The 18338-nt window shown below is 35.0% G+C and overlaps 1 long non-coding RNA gene across 2 annotated transcripts in view; it reads right to left on the bottom strand.

The window, feature by feature from the left end:
* Positions 1–18338, bottom strand: part of LOC138704266 (uncharacterized) — an 82873-nt gene that overhangs the window by 40236 nt on the left and 24299 nt on the right. Inside the window, exon 1 of one of the 2 annotated variants that reach the window (XR_011333295.1) lies at positions 6019–6135. The exons of the other annotated variant lie outside the window; for it this stretch is intronic. This is a non-coding gene — a long non-coding RNA (uncharacterized lncRNA). Of the gene's footprint in view, positions 1–6018; positions 6136–18338 lie in introns of those variants that run through there. 2 annotated transcript variants of the gene reach the window in all.

The following is an 18338-nucleotide window of genomic DNA, read 5'->3' on the forward strand; positions in this document are numbered from 1 at the left end:
CGAGCCCATGTGGCAGTCCTTAGTCTGCATAAAATGGGGAGGAAAATGTTTATACGGTGCGAGCCCATGTGGCAGCCCTTAGTCTGCATAAAATGGGGAGGAAAATGTTTATACGGAGTGAGCCCATGTGACAGTCCTAAGTCTGCATAAAATGGGGAGGAAAATGTTTATACCTGGACGGGAGGGAGCCCATGAGATCATCGGGGATGGGCTCATGTATAAAAGGAATACTTAAGGCCGACTTCATGAAACCTCAAATGAACATCAGCTGCAATCGTCGAGTACTTAGCGAGGACACTTTAGAAAACTTTCAACTAGAAAGTTGTATGAAAAATACCTTAGGCGACTTTCTCAATAAATAGGAATATCCTACGGTCCGGTTTAGAAGGTAATAAAGTTATTGTAACTAAAACTCTATATAAGTACAGTGACATGTGAATTAAGACCAGATGATTCAGTTTCTAGGCACAGGTTTTGTAAGTATATTTTAATCAATGTTCATGACGAGGAGATGTACCTATTCCTTATTATCCCCAACCATAACGCAAATGTCAGGTAATCTATGGCGAATCCTCGGCTTCATCTCGCCAAATACCATATCGCTATCACCAATTACATTAACGCTAAACAAGCCAGTAGTTGATATAGCATCGTTAAATATTTAAATAACCAAGTTAAAAAAAAAAAGAACAATAAGATGCGCTCTCAGTCTCATCAGATCCATAAACACAAAAAAGTATGCTAATGCAACGGGTAATCGTTTTGTAGCAACCGGCAAAGAAATTAATTGCATAAAGGACGGTTCGGTGGCCAATCCACGTGTCACTAAAATTTACTTTTGACTTACATGATGATGGAGAAGGCATTATGATGTTATCTTTCAGAGGCACAATCAAGCAAGTCAGTATTTACTGAAGTGACCGCTAGAGAGCAGTACTAAGATATACCTCTGAATAAATCAATAAAGCTTTCAGAATATTCAGAGGCCAGTTCAAGTGAGTGGGATTTTCTTTTTACAATGTTGGCCCGTACTGTAAAAAAATGTGTATAAAGGAAATAATTGCATAGTTGTGTGATGAAACAAATGTCTACATTTTTAAACGTGCTTCTAGTATTATACTATTATTTGGATTTAATGCTCAATAATAATAATAATAATAATAATAATAATAATAATAATAATAATAATAATAATAATAATAATAATAATAATAATGCCAAATTAAAGGAATGCTTTGAAGGAATAGATAGTGATCCTGATTCAAACTATATTCCATCAGATGAATTAAGTAACAGTAGTGATTCAGGTATGTGATACCAAATGTGATACACCTACATTTTAATACTATCTCTTATCATTATTATGCAAGTTAGTTATCAAATTTTTAACGCAAATGTACAAATATTTTATTGTTGTAGTAGTTCAAATTTTAAGGTTATTAGGATAAAACTTAATAGATAAGCCAATAATCTTAAAGTTTTGTATAATTACATCAATGAATATTATTATCATTCATGCCTCTTATTAGATTATCCTTAAATTTCAATCAAACATGTATTTTGCTGGTCCTTATTTCAGATGGAAGCGAATATGTTGCAACCAAAAATGCATCAGATAGGAAGGAGAAAGGTAAGATTTGATGAACATAATAAACACTTTTTTTATCTAAATCATTTACTTAATAATATTCTTTCTGAAAAATGAAAATACTTTGATTGCGTTAAGTCATATAACAAAATATTATTATATGCCGTAACTATCACATGGAACTATATAACCACACTACAGCTGGATTAAGACACAGTAGGAATTATGGACCAAGACTATACAATTCAGTATTGAAAAATAATCCAGACCTAAACAAACTACACATTCTTAAGTTTAAAAATAAAGTGAAAATGTTTGTATGATATTTGATAAATTTTATTATTATTTTAAGTGTTACTTAGCATTATATGTTACTAATGTTTATTGTATTTATCTGATGCATGTAACCTATAAGATAAAACATTGTAATAAAAATATATATAATAATTAATAACAGTGTATATTTCTAATAAAAGATTTCTTAGCATCGCCACAGATACACTTGATTGTATTTGTCACTATCTCTGTCACTAGAGAGTTCTTGAAATTTATATTTTCCCCGCCATTCATAAATTATTTTGATATGACACCTCTTGCACAAAAGGGGAGATCTATAACTGAAACCTGATTAATATATTTCAGTATTAGGCCTATTTGTATTTATCCTGGTAATAATGAACAGTTTGACTCGTAGACATTTTGTTTTTCAGCATTAACTTCCCATGATTGTATGAGAAGATTCGAAGAGAACGGCAGTTACGTAGACCTTCGCCCCCCCCCCCTTCTACCAATAATGCATAGCACAATGTCAATACGGCGGTTGCTGTCGTCTGCGATACAACGAACTTTTCTGTTTGATTTTCGAGTTCGTCGCTTTTTTCTGGTTATTATATGCTTATTTAAGTTGTGTTAACTCTCGCTAGTGGTTTTATATTTTATTTTATGCTCGACCATGCCGAAATGTACTAATTATACACCTGGTAGCAGTCCTTTAATGCATGTCATTAAAGTACACCTACTTATTAAAGTACAGGTCTTCAGCCAATGATAACTCAGCTTACAAGTGTTCAGCCAATGACAAGTCAGCTTTGTACCGTTATAAAACCGCAAGTATCAATTATTCTCGGATATGCAATCGAAAGAGAATTAGCGAAAAGTCACGGAGGCTGGAAATCCAATACTGTCGCAGAAGGTTATGTTCTGTTACTATAATAATTAGCGTTAATTGTAAATACTATTCAAATAAATTCAATTTGTCATCTCGTTTTTCAATGTCGAATTCAATAATCAAGATTATAATATTATAATATTATCAAGTTTAAAGGTTTTACACAAGGTCAATGACATTATTGTTCCTCGGAAAAAAATCAATACTTTCGCGTCTGCGCACATCTCACAATTCACGACCTAGAACAAGGTCACTTCCGATCTTGTCAGATACAAATAAAATGTATACATCTGAATACCGGTAATTTCAAGTTAGAAATATGGTCGAGCATAAAAAGTCGTATGAAACTCGCCTATAATGGTAATTAAGAAGCTCGTATGAAAATTATGAAACTCGCTTGCGCTCGTTTCATAAACATCCATACTCGCTTCTTAATTACTACCATTATAGGCTCGTTGCATAATGTACTATTATCCGTCTTAGTATTTATTTTATTATTGTAAATATTTTTGTTTTATTATTATTATTATTATTATTATTATTATTAATGAATTAATTTGTATTACTATCTTTGTATCATCTCCGTCACGGATATTCTATTATTATTATTATTATTATTACTATTATTTCTAACACCAACATTATTATTGATCTCTGTAAAATTTATGTAGACTACTGGACTGTACCCGAGCACGAGCATATGCTCGGGTATATTTTCATATGTATCATTTAAAATGTAAATTGTGAGTAAATTTGAATTTGAATTTGAATATAACCAATTGTATAATCAATATAATACCGTAATTATATTTAAATATTCTTTTTCAGATTATCAGAGTCCGTGGAGATTTACAGACCCCAGAAAATGTTTATACATCGTAAAATAGCAATGTACAAGCCTTTACCTAATGATGCAGATTTTGGAATAACTGAAGCTAAATCTAGAAAAATATCACATATATGTACCTGAAGATAGGATCGACATTATGCAATCTGCTAAAAATAAAGCTCCATTTACTGTAATTAAAGTGAATCATCAGCAGTTCATAGCTACAAAGAACCTGGAGCAGTTAGTCACAAATAGAAAAGTCTGCATGGATAGACAACTAGTCAATTGGTTGCAAATGCAATGGCTGCGGTACTGAAAAAAGGCAATCACATAGGATTTATTTCAAATTGACACTGCGGGATTATATGGAATTCTCTGTGATTGACATAAGTAAATCACAAAAAAACAGGAAGACCTCAAAAACTAATTTCACTTCCAGAACGTTTATATACCATTGTCAGACCTATAAAACCAAAGAAAAATGCAGACATGTTGTATCTGTTGAAGTACATACCTTCGATGTACCAAAAATACTATCGCTCTTTTCCGGTATCTGATGAAGAACCGAGGACTCGCGGTTGCAAAATAAATGTATCTGTATCTCAGCAAAGCCAAAAAGGACTTGAAAGTGCAGAAGAAAGTGATGAAGAGTGTGATTAGAAGATACAGATAGAAATGGTAAAATTGGTATATACATCTTGATTACACAACTTTTAACACTGTATCATTTCGGAATATGTATGATAAGAATTTTCTTGTGTTAAATTTTAACGTACCTTGTTAACATGTTTCGACGTATGATGAAAATGACCCATGTTAACAATGTAAGTTAAAATTTAACACAAGAAAGTTCTTATCATACATATTCCGAAGCTAAAATTGGTTTAAATTACGGTTTAATTTGTTAAGAAAATTCAGGACGAATTATGTAAGTCAGATTTTATTTTAGTTAAAGTCGTCACAGTTACAAGGTGACCAAGGCTTCTAAATTTCTCATAGGTTGGCGACGGATCGACGGGATAAAGAGAGCGATTCTGACATCACAAGATAGCTGAGCGCGCCAAAGCTGAAATGCTTCGAAGCAATGTCTCTCGTGTTTTTTCTTGTTTATGTTATTCTGAATGCATTATGCCAGGTAAAAGGTGTGCTGTTGCGGTATGCAACAATTCTAACGATAAAAATAAAGAGTTGTCTTTCTTTACCATTCCTAAAGATTTAGAAATTAGAAAAAAATGGGTAATTGCGTGCAAAAGACAAGATAAATTCAATCCTGATACAAGCAGATTATGCTCTGATCATTTTAAAGACGACGATTTTGTTCCTGATTTTCGAGCAGCTTTAATGAAAATAAAGCCGAAACGACCGAGAATGTTAAAGCCTACAGGTAGGCCTAAGTTTAAATAAATCACGTAGGCCTATATAAATAGCCAACATTAATACCAGCTTAGCATAATAATTAGATTAGATTCATCTATTTTAATCTTAAAATTATTTTCTTTCTTTTGTAATCTTTTCTGGGTCGTTCATAACCTACAATTAACAAAATAATCATGGTACTTATACTAACAGCCGCATACCAAAGGGGTGGAGGGTTAGCGACTGATACCAGTAATGTTTTTTTCACTATAATTCTCGTTATATTATTTTATATTAACGATTTATGACATTTTGTCCTTATGGCATATTCAGTGAGCTAATCATAAAACCTCCAGTGGCAATTCATTATTGAGTTATAATGATTATTGTAAATGAACGTGTGGCTGACATTTCATTACCGATACACGCTCCTTTTTCCAAACTTTAGAATGAGATATTAAAAAACATTCGATGTAAGAATACAAGTGGGGCCCTATTTTTCAAGATATTAATGAAAGGACAGTGTTGATGCGATGAGGAAGAAAAAACGGGAGAATCCCCACCACAAATACTATTCCCGATCCAAGATTTGAATATGGGTCAACGTGAAGTAGTAGTAACTTAGCTGCCAGGTTCTGCAAGTAAAGCAACATTTAGAAGTGTATGGTCTGTATCGTTACATATTATGCTTCTCTGCTTTATGCGAGAAAAGTGAAGGAAATATTTAGGGTTGATTTTGAGTAAAGAGTTATTTAACATTTTAAATGAAGGTTTATTACTTCAGCCTACTTACTAATGTGTATCATTTTCGCGTAAACTGACTTCTACATACTGAATACCAAGAAAAATTGTCAAATAGTGCAGGAAAAAATGCTATACATGGGCAGAAAGATGGCATGCCAAAATGTAATTATTTTTCGGTATGTGAGAAACGAAAAGCAATATTTTGGTGAATATTTAGAAATGGATTGATATTGCATCATAATTTCTCTTTTACAGATATCTATAACATAATAAGAAAGAGAGAAAAAATAAAGGTCAAATTCTTTTAACAATAATAATTTGAAGGTTACTTACCAATTTGTAGTTCATTTTTAAGCTCGTATCTACCAAGTTGCTTTCGTTGTGCTGTCCTTATGAATGTGAATTCTTTTATAAGCAATGCGGCCGATAAGGAGAATTGTAGGATATATGAACTTCCAAGGCCATTGGTCCGTGTATACGAAAAGGGGAATTCCAATTGCAAGATTAGGCACATTTCTAGGAATTATACATCAAATGTTCGTGAAGATAGACAACGAAAACTGGCGTGAAGGAAACGTCCTTTTAAAGACGTATTAGAAATTGTATTGGAACCGGAACTTAAAATATCACGCTGTGATATTTTCTTGTGAACTATTTCATGTTGAACTTCAATTTTCGACATGTTTTATGGAAATAATTATTTAAACGATTAGGTATTATTTTCTTCCAACTATTCTACCCGTTTATTAGTCTATACTAATAATAAATCTGTAACCGAAATTTTTCTGGTAATTTTCGTTTTTCCGAAAATAATTGGTGTTAACATGTATAATTAATCATCCTGAAATCGAAAATCGCTTTTTTGAAATTTTTGTTCGTATGTCTGTCTGTCTGTCTGTTACCTTTTCACGCGATAATGGCTGAACGGATTTCGATGAAAATTGGAATATAAATTAAGTTCGTTGTAACTTAGATTTTAGGCTATATGACATTCAAAATACTTTATTTAAAATGGGGGGGTTATAAGGGGGCCTGAATTAAATAAATCGAAATATATCGCTTATTACTCATTTTTTTTTACAAATGTTACATAAAAAAAGTTTCTTTAAAAACGATTTCCTATAACTTTTATTCTATGCAAAATTTTGATAGGACTGATACTACTAGGGTCTATGATGTACCGAAGTACATATTTCCGTGCAGGAATTCTGCATTATCATATGGGTTCAAAAAGTTCCCGGAATTTTACTACCATTTTTCGTATTAATATATAACAAGGGATATTATACATTTGTTTTGTTGGTAACATTCATGATGTCATTTCCTTAAAGTTTGTTGATAATGGCGATTGTTGGTTTTGAGTTGTAGGCAATTGTTTATCATAGTGTTTTGTTTGTTCGTCGCATTTTGTGATTATGTCCACAGAGCAACGTACAAACATCAAGTTCTGTGTTTTGTTACACAAAACTCCTGCAGAGACATTAAGATTGTTGGAAGAAGCATATGGCGAAGCAGCAATGAAAAAAACTCAAGTGTATGCCTGGCATAAACGCTTTTCTGGTGGCCGCGATAGCATCAAAGATGACGTACGCAGCGGCCGACCAACAACTGCAACAAATGAAGCAATCGGTCAGCGTGTGCGTAATGTTGTGAGGGACGACCGACGTAAAACCATAAAAGAGATAGCAGCAGAGGTCGGAATATCAGTCGGAAGTGTACACAATGTTCTTCACAAGCATCTCAACATGCATTACGTGTCTCAGAAGTTAGTTCCGAAAATGTTGTCGGCAGAACAGAAAGAAACAAGAATGACTCTTGCTGGGGACATGATCAGTATGGTTGATTAAGATGGTGATTTCTTAAACAAAATTATTGCTGGTGATGAAACTTGGTGCTACTTGTACGACCCAGTCCCTAAACGACAGTCATCTGAGTGGAAATCGAAAACATCTCCTCGGAAGCAAAACTTTCCTAGGGACACTTCCAAAGGCAAAGTTATGTTGGAAGTTTTCTTCGACTCTCAGGGTCTCATCCACCATGAGTTCATTCCAGAAGGCCGTACTGTAACGAAAGAATTGTACGTAGAAATCCTCCGTCGCCTCCGGGACTCAGTGAGAAGGAAACGTCCAGAAAAGTGGGTGGAAAACAACTGGTTCCTTATGCATGACAATGCACCTGCTCATCGCGCAATTATTGTAAAGAATTTTCTTGCCAGGCACAACGTAACTGCTTTGGATCACCCACCATACTTTCCTGATCTCTCACCACCTGATTACTTTCTGTTTCCCCGTCTGAAAAGTCATCTGAAAGGACGGCGATTCAATGCTGAAGAGGTTATCGCAAACGCGACGAAAGCACTAAAACGAGTTTCACAAAATGGCTTCCAGGAACTCTACACACGTTGGCAAAAGTGTGTTGTTGCGGAAGGCAACTATTTTGAAGGGAATGCTGTAGAATAGTGTTTAAGGTACGTGGTTTCTATGATACTAGCAAATTCCGGAAACTTTTTGAACCTAGTATATATATTTGTTTTAAAATAACAATGCTTTTTATATCCTGGCCACGTGAGATTAATATGCGACGTTAGCTACGAATATACGAGTAATAAAGATCAAACAAATGACTCTGCATTTATTTAAGACGGCCTTGGAATCCTTGGACAACAATCGGATTAATATACAGATGGTATGATACTAAATATTATTATATTATAAAGAGAGAGAGTTTGTGTGTTTGTATGAGGCAATCTCAAGAAACTATTTTAATAGATTTAAATAATTCTTACATCATTGGAAAGTGTAGTTCCTTTAGACGGACGTAGGCTTTATGTCATTTCAGAAGCTTATGAGTGAATCGAGGACTGGGCACAAATGCATATAAGGTAGCACTAAACAGACCCTTACGCATAGAAAACTTTATATACTGTCGAAACTAATAATCAGCTATATGTACTGTAGTTAAATTTAATGCTACTTGGAGGTATCGTGCTGAAATTTGCTGTCTGATTTGCGTTGCGTTTTTTATGAAAGAATGAAAGCCAGAGACGGAATAATTTTACAAATATACACGCGGCACATATTAAGTATTAATAATTATTCAGTAACATAATTTTTATTGCTTAATTACGTATTTGGTGAGCTATGGTAATGTATATTTAATATGTAACAGTTCTATGTAGTGCACAATACTCCATATTGATTAATTAACAAACCAACATCTTTAGCATGACTTGTGGTTTGTAGGCCATCTCAAACCCCGAAATCCACCCCTCTGAGCGCGAGATCTTATATACTCGGTCAGTTATGGCCGAATGTTATCAATAAAAACAATTAATATTATAGGTATTTCAGTCATAACGTCATACAACACCAGATGAAACTATGAAGTAATTACATAATTTAAATACGACTAAATTGGTCTAGGGAGCATCCGTTTTCGTTGCAAGAATAATTCGTTTGACATGTTTGTAAATTAGTCTTGAATACGTTGCGCTGCTGGAAAAGTTTTTCTTCCTGAGATTCAAGAGCCCTCACAACCAATTAAAAACTTAGGCAGATACTTATAGTAATACATCCGTTATCAACACATCAAATTAATAAAGTTATAAATGTCTAAAGCTATAAATTCGTAATGCTGTGCTCCTAACATTAAAATGCTTTTAATTAGCATTTGCACCCATTAACTAAATTTGTGCCTTCATACACAGGTACAGTACGAATCGAGTTCAAACTTGTATCTTTCACATAAATTAGCATAATAAAATAATATATGTACCAGGTATATAAAATATAATATAATAGTAGTCCACACCTGTGGAGTAACGATTAGCGCGTCTGGCCGCGAAACCAGGTGGTCCGGATTCGATTCACGGTCGGGAAAAGTTACCTGGTTGAGGTTTTTTCCGGAATTTCCCCTCAATCCAATATGAGCAAATGCTGGGTAACTAACGGTGCTGGACCCCGGACTCATTTCACTGGCATTATCACCTTCATTTCATTCAGACGCTAAATAACCTGAGATGTTGCTGCGGAATTCGTCATTTTAACAGTCTAATTAAAAAACAGCTACATTTTAGTCACTTTTATAATCCATAAAACTGGTAAGAAGTTATGAAACTTCCGATGCTTATACTATTACAAACACAACTGAAGATTCCAAGAACTACAAAATTAGGTTCAGTTTTACGACATATTTAATACAGTATCGTCAGAAGTATCTAACGAATGTAATGATTACAACGATATTCGTTACCCTAGTTCAGCTACTATACTATCTCAATTATATGCATGACGTCTTTTAATCACAGGGACGTGGGTTCGATAATGGCGAAAGAAAATCAAAATACCTTCATACCCAGGAAAAGTAAGAAATTACCGAGAGTTTCTATGCAGATCGGTTCCACTCTAACCTCTACATAACTGTAAGTGTTGTCGGGCGGCGAATAGTCTTACGACGGAGTACGAACAAGTCCGTGCATCTGCCCTATGCAGACCGGTCCCATTCCACCCTTTGCCGATTGGCTTCCTAGGGACGGACTCTCCTCACTACCGTCATTAACCCGATAGAACAATACTACCCGGGACCGGTCTGTATAGGGATTCAATGTATTTTGCAAGTAAGTCATAATTTCGTTTATTTAAATACAGCCTACGTTTAATTACAGTAGAACTTGGTTATAGCGACCTCGTTTTGTGCGACACCTCGCCTATAACGTCAAATATTCTGTGGTCCCAACTAATTCCCCATAAGACATATGCTTTTCTACCTTGCTTAATACGACAAATGTATATGCGTCTACCTCGCATATAACGTCGTTTTCAACCTCAGTTTTGAATATTATTTTCTAAGAACCAAAGTGTTTTAAGAAATATTGTGTTGAAATCTGACTCTGACAAATTCTTTACAGTCCCCTTCTGTCATAGACCTCTGAAACGCAGGCGGATTCTCCACCCCATTGTAACCTGCCCGAATTCATGCGGTATTATATCAGTTTCGACAGGACGTTTTCACTAAGTGCACGCGTTTTAACGCAGTATGGCCACTAATAGAAGTGAGTGACGCTTTAGAAGTCATTAGAATTATGAACATGTTCTATGAAGCTAGGGAAGGGAGCAGTGAAATTGAAACTTAAATTATGAACATAGAACATAATTTAGCCCTAGAAAGTATGTATTGGGCAAGTAGAAGACAACATAGTAAAATGACTGATTACTTCACTTCTAAGTAAAGTAGTTTGGTGAGTACTAAACAAACTGTTTTAATACAGAATACTGTATTTATAATTGTAGGCCTACGTGTATTTTATTATGTTCATTGTAGGCTTAAAAGTCAATACATAAATCTAAAATAAGTCTAATTAAATTTGTTATTTTTCATTTTCCACCTCACTAGATTGATAATGTGAATCTCGGTTACTACGACACTCGTTTATAACAACATAATGTTTAAGGTCCCTTGGATATCGTTATAACCAAGTTCTACTGTACTTCAATCCAACTACTGGACTTATTGGTCCACTCTTTTCATTTTCAAGCTGATCAGGGATCAATTATTATTAGAAGTGGCGGGCCTCTTTTATGACGGAATTGGCGTGACGATGCAGGCCAAAAACAGTATCAAAGACATACTCCCATTCACTGAGAGAGAGAGAGAGAGAGAGAGAGAGAAATAGAGAGGGGAGGGAGAAGGAGGGAGGGAGGGAGGGAGATGGAGAGGAGAGAATGAGAATGAGAGAGAGATTGGAAAACAAACATAAAAACAGTCAAAGAGATACATCACCTCGACTTGTTATAGGAAATTGAATCTAGGTCAGCTTCGAAATGCGTATGTACAGTACATTAGACCAGCCGTGGCGAAAATGTAACTCACGAGCACATTGTGGCTCGCAATGATAGCTGTGCATGTCTCTTGCTCCCCCAACCACCACCCTCTCACTCACTGGAGTCAAACTCCGTTCCATTTGTATTTGTCTCGGACCTGCGAGTGGCGTATCGTCGCAATGTCTCTCTCAAAACCATGTACCTCTGCATAAACGAAAGTTTCATGTAGGATGGGAGGACGCATTTCTTTTTTTGCTGCCAATATGGTGAGAATATTAAATGTATGATTTGTTCAAAAGTATTACGAGGAAAACGGTTGTATAGCATAAAACAGCATTATACTACATGTCACTCATGAAACATTAAAAGGTTAAGTGTTGTTATTATTATTATTATTATTATTATTATTATTATTATTATTTCGATCCTTTTTCAGCAGATGTACGAATAATGCGATTAGGTCTTCAATTTAAACTCGCAGATTTACAATGTAATGTTACAATGAAAACTAGATCAAAGGACTTGACAAATGTTGAACTTTTCAAATCTTTGCCAAAAAATAAATATCCGAAGCTTCGTTCTTTCGCTTGCTCTGTTGAAGCCAAGTTCTCTACAACTTACGTTTGTGAAAAATTATTTTCAACAATGAAAATAGTAAAAACCTAATTTAGATTACGACTGGTAGACCAAGACCTTCGTGATCAACTACGACTGGCAGTAAGTGACATAATTCCTGATTTTGAAACTCTGTCTCAGATACATTCTGAAGACAGTTAACTTTAGATTGTGATAATGTGTCCTATGTTTTCTTGTTCATTTCTTTCTTCGTTACACGTACTAAACATTAGTTTGTAAGCTTATACTCTATAAAATTATATTTAAGTGCTTGACGTATAGAAAATGAAAATCTGTTAATAAGTCAGAGAATTGCTTCACTTCCCCTTCGGATGTCCGCCTCCCTCCATAGGTGCTTTGCACGTTGCAGGTTACACAGTGGCTCGGCATACGATTACATTTTCGCCACGGCTGCATTATGCTATTGACTATTATAATGACTATTCAAGTAATTAAATAGGTCAGAAACCCCGTAAGTCATAAATACGGAACAAAGTTTGGACATCAAAACATTGCTTAGAGGCGGCTACAGGTTTAAGGAACACTGGCTATAGGATGACGTTAGCTATTTACTTTATTGATGTACCTTGAGGTTCATACGCAAAATGAAAAACGTCGTGTTAAGGGAGCCCCGTTCATTCGAAGTTAAATGGGTGCGGGTTTTGTATTGTTTACTACATTATAATAGATTGTTTCAACACAGCACGCCTATTTGCTGTTTAAAAAGTAAACTTTTCGTCAGGAGTTCAGCTGTGATGTAGCAACGGTACTGTGAAGATGTATTAAAATGCCATCATTAAAATCTGTAACTTTACCTTTGCTTGTAAAAGACTTTGGAGATGAATATTTTTCTGTCGAGGAACAAAAACATATTATGTTGTGAAGTGTGTAAGTTAGATATGAAATTTAATAAGCGTCGTGATTTAGAAAACCATAGTAACTATAAAAGACACATCGAGCATCTGAAATTGTTCAGTGATTCGATTTCGTATGAGCCCACTTTTTATTATGAATTGTGTCTGATGATATGTGCGAATATTCCGTTTCATTAACTTGAGGATCCCTATTTTGAACACTTCGTTGAAAAGTACAGTGAATAACAGAATTATTCGGACACTTAATATTCCATATGTTTATGTGTATGTTAATAAACGTGTTTGCAAAAACTCAGAAATTACGCTTGCGGTTACGTCAAATAAACCAATTTGCACAACATGGACATAAAAAGAGCTTGCTAATGAAATGGTATGTTAATATATTTATATAAAGGTAAACAAATATACAATTTACTGCGTAACAAAAATATTCGGAAAGTCCTGTTGGTCCTATTCTGTACACCTCTGTTGATCACTTACATTACACAGTAGGTGGAGGTATCGAGTTTCAATAATATGCGAGAGTACTTTCTTACTTGTGCTGTCGTTTCAGCAAGACGAAACACAAAATGGGGCGTAAAGGTAAGCAAACAACATTTAATCAAGGCAGTTAGTGATATTCCATCACGAAAAAGGGAAAACCATTCGAAACATTGGAGATTTACTTCAGATGAAGAAAAGTACAGTGTCTGACATAATTCTCAGATATAAAAACGAGGACAGAATAGAGCTGAGAAAGCAAAAAGGTCGCCGAAAAGTCCTCACAGACAGAGAAGAATCTCTTGTTATCAGACAGATTAAAAAGAACCCTCGTATAAGTGCCCCGAAGTTAGTTTCTGAAATTGAATCGGCTACGGGTAAAAAAGTGCATGCCCAAATAATTAAGAGGGCAATACATAAACGGGGCTACAACGGAAGAATAACACGAAAAAAGCCTTATGTTTGTGAAAGGAACAGACGTAAACGACTTCAGTTTGCTAAGGAATATGAAAATAAAGGCGAAGATTGGTGGGAAAAGGCTCTTTTTTCTGATGAGAGCAAATTCAATGTTTTTGGCAGCGATGGTAGGCAAATGGTCTGGAGAAAGCCTAAGGAGGAAATGAAAACCAAGAATTTACGAGCTACTGTTAAACACGGTAGAGGAAATGTGATGATATGGAGGTGCAAGTCAGCTTCTGGGATTGGTGAATTGGTGTTCATCTAGGATATCATGAAGAAGGAAGACTACCTAACCTCCTGCATACAATTTAGTGAAAAGTGCAGAAAAGCTTGGAATTGAAAAGGAATTTATGTTTTACCAGAACAACGACCCCAAGCATAACTCCTATATTGTACAAGAATATCTGCTCTACAAATGCCCTAAAGTGCTTCATCCTCCTCCACAATCGCCGGATTTGAACCCTATTGAACATTTATGGGAAGAACTTAACAGGAGGGTTGGATCAAGGCCTGTTTCTTCTAAAGAAGAGCTAAAAGCAAGACTTCAAGAAGAATGGGTGAAAATTCTATAGACATAACAAAAAAATTAGTACATAGCATGCCACCCCGACTGAAAGATTTATTAAACAGAAGGGTGGTCCTACAATGTACTAATAATAACGAGCTGGAATAGTATTCTTTGTTTTCAAAAAGTGTCCTAATATTTTTGTTAGTATTAGAAATCGAATTTTTTCCTTTATGTTTGAATAATTAGAAGGAAATTAAGTTAATAGGAATTGTTGTGTTGAAAATTTTTATATGAAATGGGATACTTTTAGGGAAAAAATAAGAAAAGCTTATTTTTATATATTTATATGTAAATATATGTCATTGAATTGTTAGTTGACGGATGTCCGAATATTTTTGTTACTCACTGTATATGTCTAGACCTTTCCGATCCAACAACCATGAGTACTGAATACTTACCTTCGTGTTAAGAGATAACTGTAAATTCTACACAATCATTTTTTGATAATAATAGAAGGTTAAACTAAAACTGAACAGTGTTTGTGACAAAACAACAAAGTCCTACATATTCGAAACTCTGTGAAGTGCAATATGAATTAAGTAGTGAACAGATACAAGATAATACACAACAACATTATAACAAATATAAACTATTTCAAAATGTCACACCGATAACATCGTGTGATGTCGAAAGAAAATCGTGTCGCTACAATGAGACTGAAAATAATGACTTCATAATCATAACTATATTACGACAATTTATAAAATGATAATAAATCGTAGTTTATGGCAAAACTTTAAATGTTTTCACAACAATTTGAAAAGAAATAACATCCAAAATTTCACAACCATGAAAGGTAAAATGTCTTCTCTTGAAATAGTTGATACTTACAAAAACGTTGTTAGTATTATTACAGAAATCCTGAAGACAGAGTTTTATATATTAAATATAATTATGTACAGTAGTGGCAAAAAAAACCGGACCGACGGAATAATCAGTCCCCGAAATGAGCCACTGCGCATGCCACGCCCGCATTCACAAGATAGCGAGTAATCTATTGAAATTGTTGTTGTTTTGACTATTGACGTAGCCCATTTCGAAAGCCATTAGAAAAGAAGCTGGTAAAATTCATGTTCTGGGAATAATAAGTTAATTAAGTAGTAAAATATCGCTGTAATCGAAAAGTACTGTATTGGGAATAAATTTGAATAAGGAACGAAAAAAAAAGGTTCCTTCCCAGGCAGGATTCGAACCACGAAAGTCCAAGGAATATGCACCGACGCTCTGGAGTGAACAAGGCTCTGAAATCAGCTATAAGGGTCGGTCCGGTTTTTTTGCCACTATTGTATATGAAGTGGCGACTCATCAATGATACTCGCTTTGCTCAAACATTCGAATCATTGTGCTACAGTCAAGACCCTTATCAGAGTTGTTTCTAAATTTTTATTATTATTTGTTTAAGAGCAGTGTAAACTTATATGAGTAAGTTTGTTAGGAACTCTTTCAGTCCTAAATATGTTACAACTCATAAAATAGAAAGGAACGCTGTATATATGATATATGAAGATATAATTTGTGTTTAGTATTACAGCAAATCGATGGTGTTCGATAGCAACCTCGTACAGGGACATCACCTTATTTTTACTTCAATTTTTATTGTACCTGAGTTTTTGTATGTACTTCACTCCCACCCCTTCTACTAATGAAGTTCAACCGCCCTGCACAAAGATCCAAGACCGCATATATAGTCATAGTAGCCTTACAGTTATAGTAAACAGTACGTTCCAAAAATATGTTCGCGTTTTCCAGTGACGAAAGAGCTTTCAATATTGAATCATTTTCGCACAGGTTCTGTCGTCCATTTGCCTACGTCGTATCCCGGTTTCCCCCACCTGCTTTTATTCGCCAGCTAGTGGCTGGGCTGTCGTCTTAGCTCTTTTGTGAGAATATTAATTTCTGTTAGGAATTGGACGTCTGCGTAATATTATACAACTGTTTAAAACAACTTAAATAAAAGGGCCTCGTTAAATAATTAACTGTCACGCGATTTCCTCCCTTTCTACGACCACTTGGACGGACAGTAGATAGTATGTCTGAGTAATTCTATCTTTTCGGATCGGGCAGAGTTACTAGTTACGAAGGACGAAACTGGTAATTGGGATTAGGTACAATAGTCTATAGTGCGATAATATGCACATTAGAACTGAAGCCTTTATCGAAATGAACGGCCACCATTTAAAAAAATGAATTTAAATATCCATATTATGATTATTTTCAATTTAACTTCATTATCTATATTGTACGCTAATGTGCTGTAGATAGTATAATATACACTGCATAATGAATACGTCCGAATGGATAGCTCAGTTCGTCAGTAAAAACACTCATTGTTAATACTATACTGTATTTAGATTAAACAAAAACCTAATGCAAATAATCAAACTCAAAAGCGCGATATTTCCTAGTTTACGTAAATGGATGAACTACTTTTCTTCCCTCCTATACCTAGCAAAGTGATTTGTTCGCATATTTCGCCAGTATCATCGAACTGCAGTTGTGGAAGGGGGTAGCAAACGGTGTTGATCCAAAGGTATAGCCAGGTTAATATTAAAAATGTTAGTAAAAATAAAATGATGTCCCTGTATATTCGTACATAAAAAAATCATGCAAATCAACCTTTCAGGTATAACTCCCTGTAAAGTTGATTTGAATAATTTCGAGGGAAAAATTGTTCCGGGGGCCGGGTATCGAACCCGGGACCTCTGGTTAAACATACCAACGCTCTACCAACTGAGCTACCCGGTAACTCTACCAGACACCGAATAAGTCGACGTCTGTGTATCCGTCTCTCACACTCTCGTCTATTTTTTTAGTAGGTTATTTTACGACGCTTTATCAACAGCTTAGGTTATTTAGCGTCTGAATGAGATGAAGGTGATAATGCCGGTGAAATGAGTCCGGGGTCCAGCACCGAAAGTTACCCAGCATTTGCTCATATTGGGTTGAGGGAAAACCCCGGAAAAAACCTCAACCAGGTACCTTGCCCTGACCGGGAATCGAACCCGGGCCACCTGGTTTCGTGGCCAGACGTGCTAGCCGTTACTCCACAGGTGTGGACACTCTCGTCTAATAACAGTCCGATTTTATAGGTTTAAAATAGTGCAATGTTACTTTTCAAATACATAGGTATAATTCTTATTGAAGTGGAAAAATATGTTGCTTTTATTATTATCATAAAATTCAGCCTCTCGAACTACTCTTAAATTCTACATCAATTATCAAATCAAAATTATCGATCGAAGACTCATAGGGGGGCTGAATCCATGTACACGCATGTTGAAAAAATATTAGTATGTTGCATTTAATTTATTACTTAGGGGAAACACTCGACACCAATGACCATTCTATCATTACAGTGTTGCCAATGTTTTTCAGCTAGATCTGGCGTTTTTCAGTGTTAGTTTATCGGGTAAAATATACGAAATTTGTATTGTTAATAATACAAGGATTTATTGGATTTTTTAGCACTCAAAGCGGCAAAATAATCGAATTTTACGATGATAATATTGCAGTTTAACGACTTGCGCAATGTTTCTTAGCGGGTTTTTAAAAATTGAGTTGGCAGCACTGATCACTTATTACCAAGCAGATCTGCAGCTGTGTGGTAATATGTGGTAAGTTTGATGCCAGAAAAGTAACAGAAGTATCTTAATGACTTTTGGGGAGTATAATATTGTTAACAATTTTCAGAATCCTCACACATTTGTAGAGAAAATGGTGTAGTCTGTTGTAGGAGTGTTATGAGCTCGGTTTCAACTTGTAAGAATTCTTTTGAGACAAAAAATGTTTTCAATATAATCGCCGCCGTATTTTTTAATCATAATATAGTATCATTTT

The sequence above is a fragment of the Periplaneta americana genome, chromosome 1 (genome assembly GCF_040183065.1).
Source record: "Periplaneta americana isolate PAMFEO1 chromosome 1, P.americana_PAMFEO1_priV1, whole genome shotgun sequence".
Lineage (NCBI taxonomy): Eukaryota > Metazoa > Arthropoda > Insecta > Blattodea > Blattidae > Periplaneta > Periplaneta americana.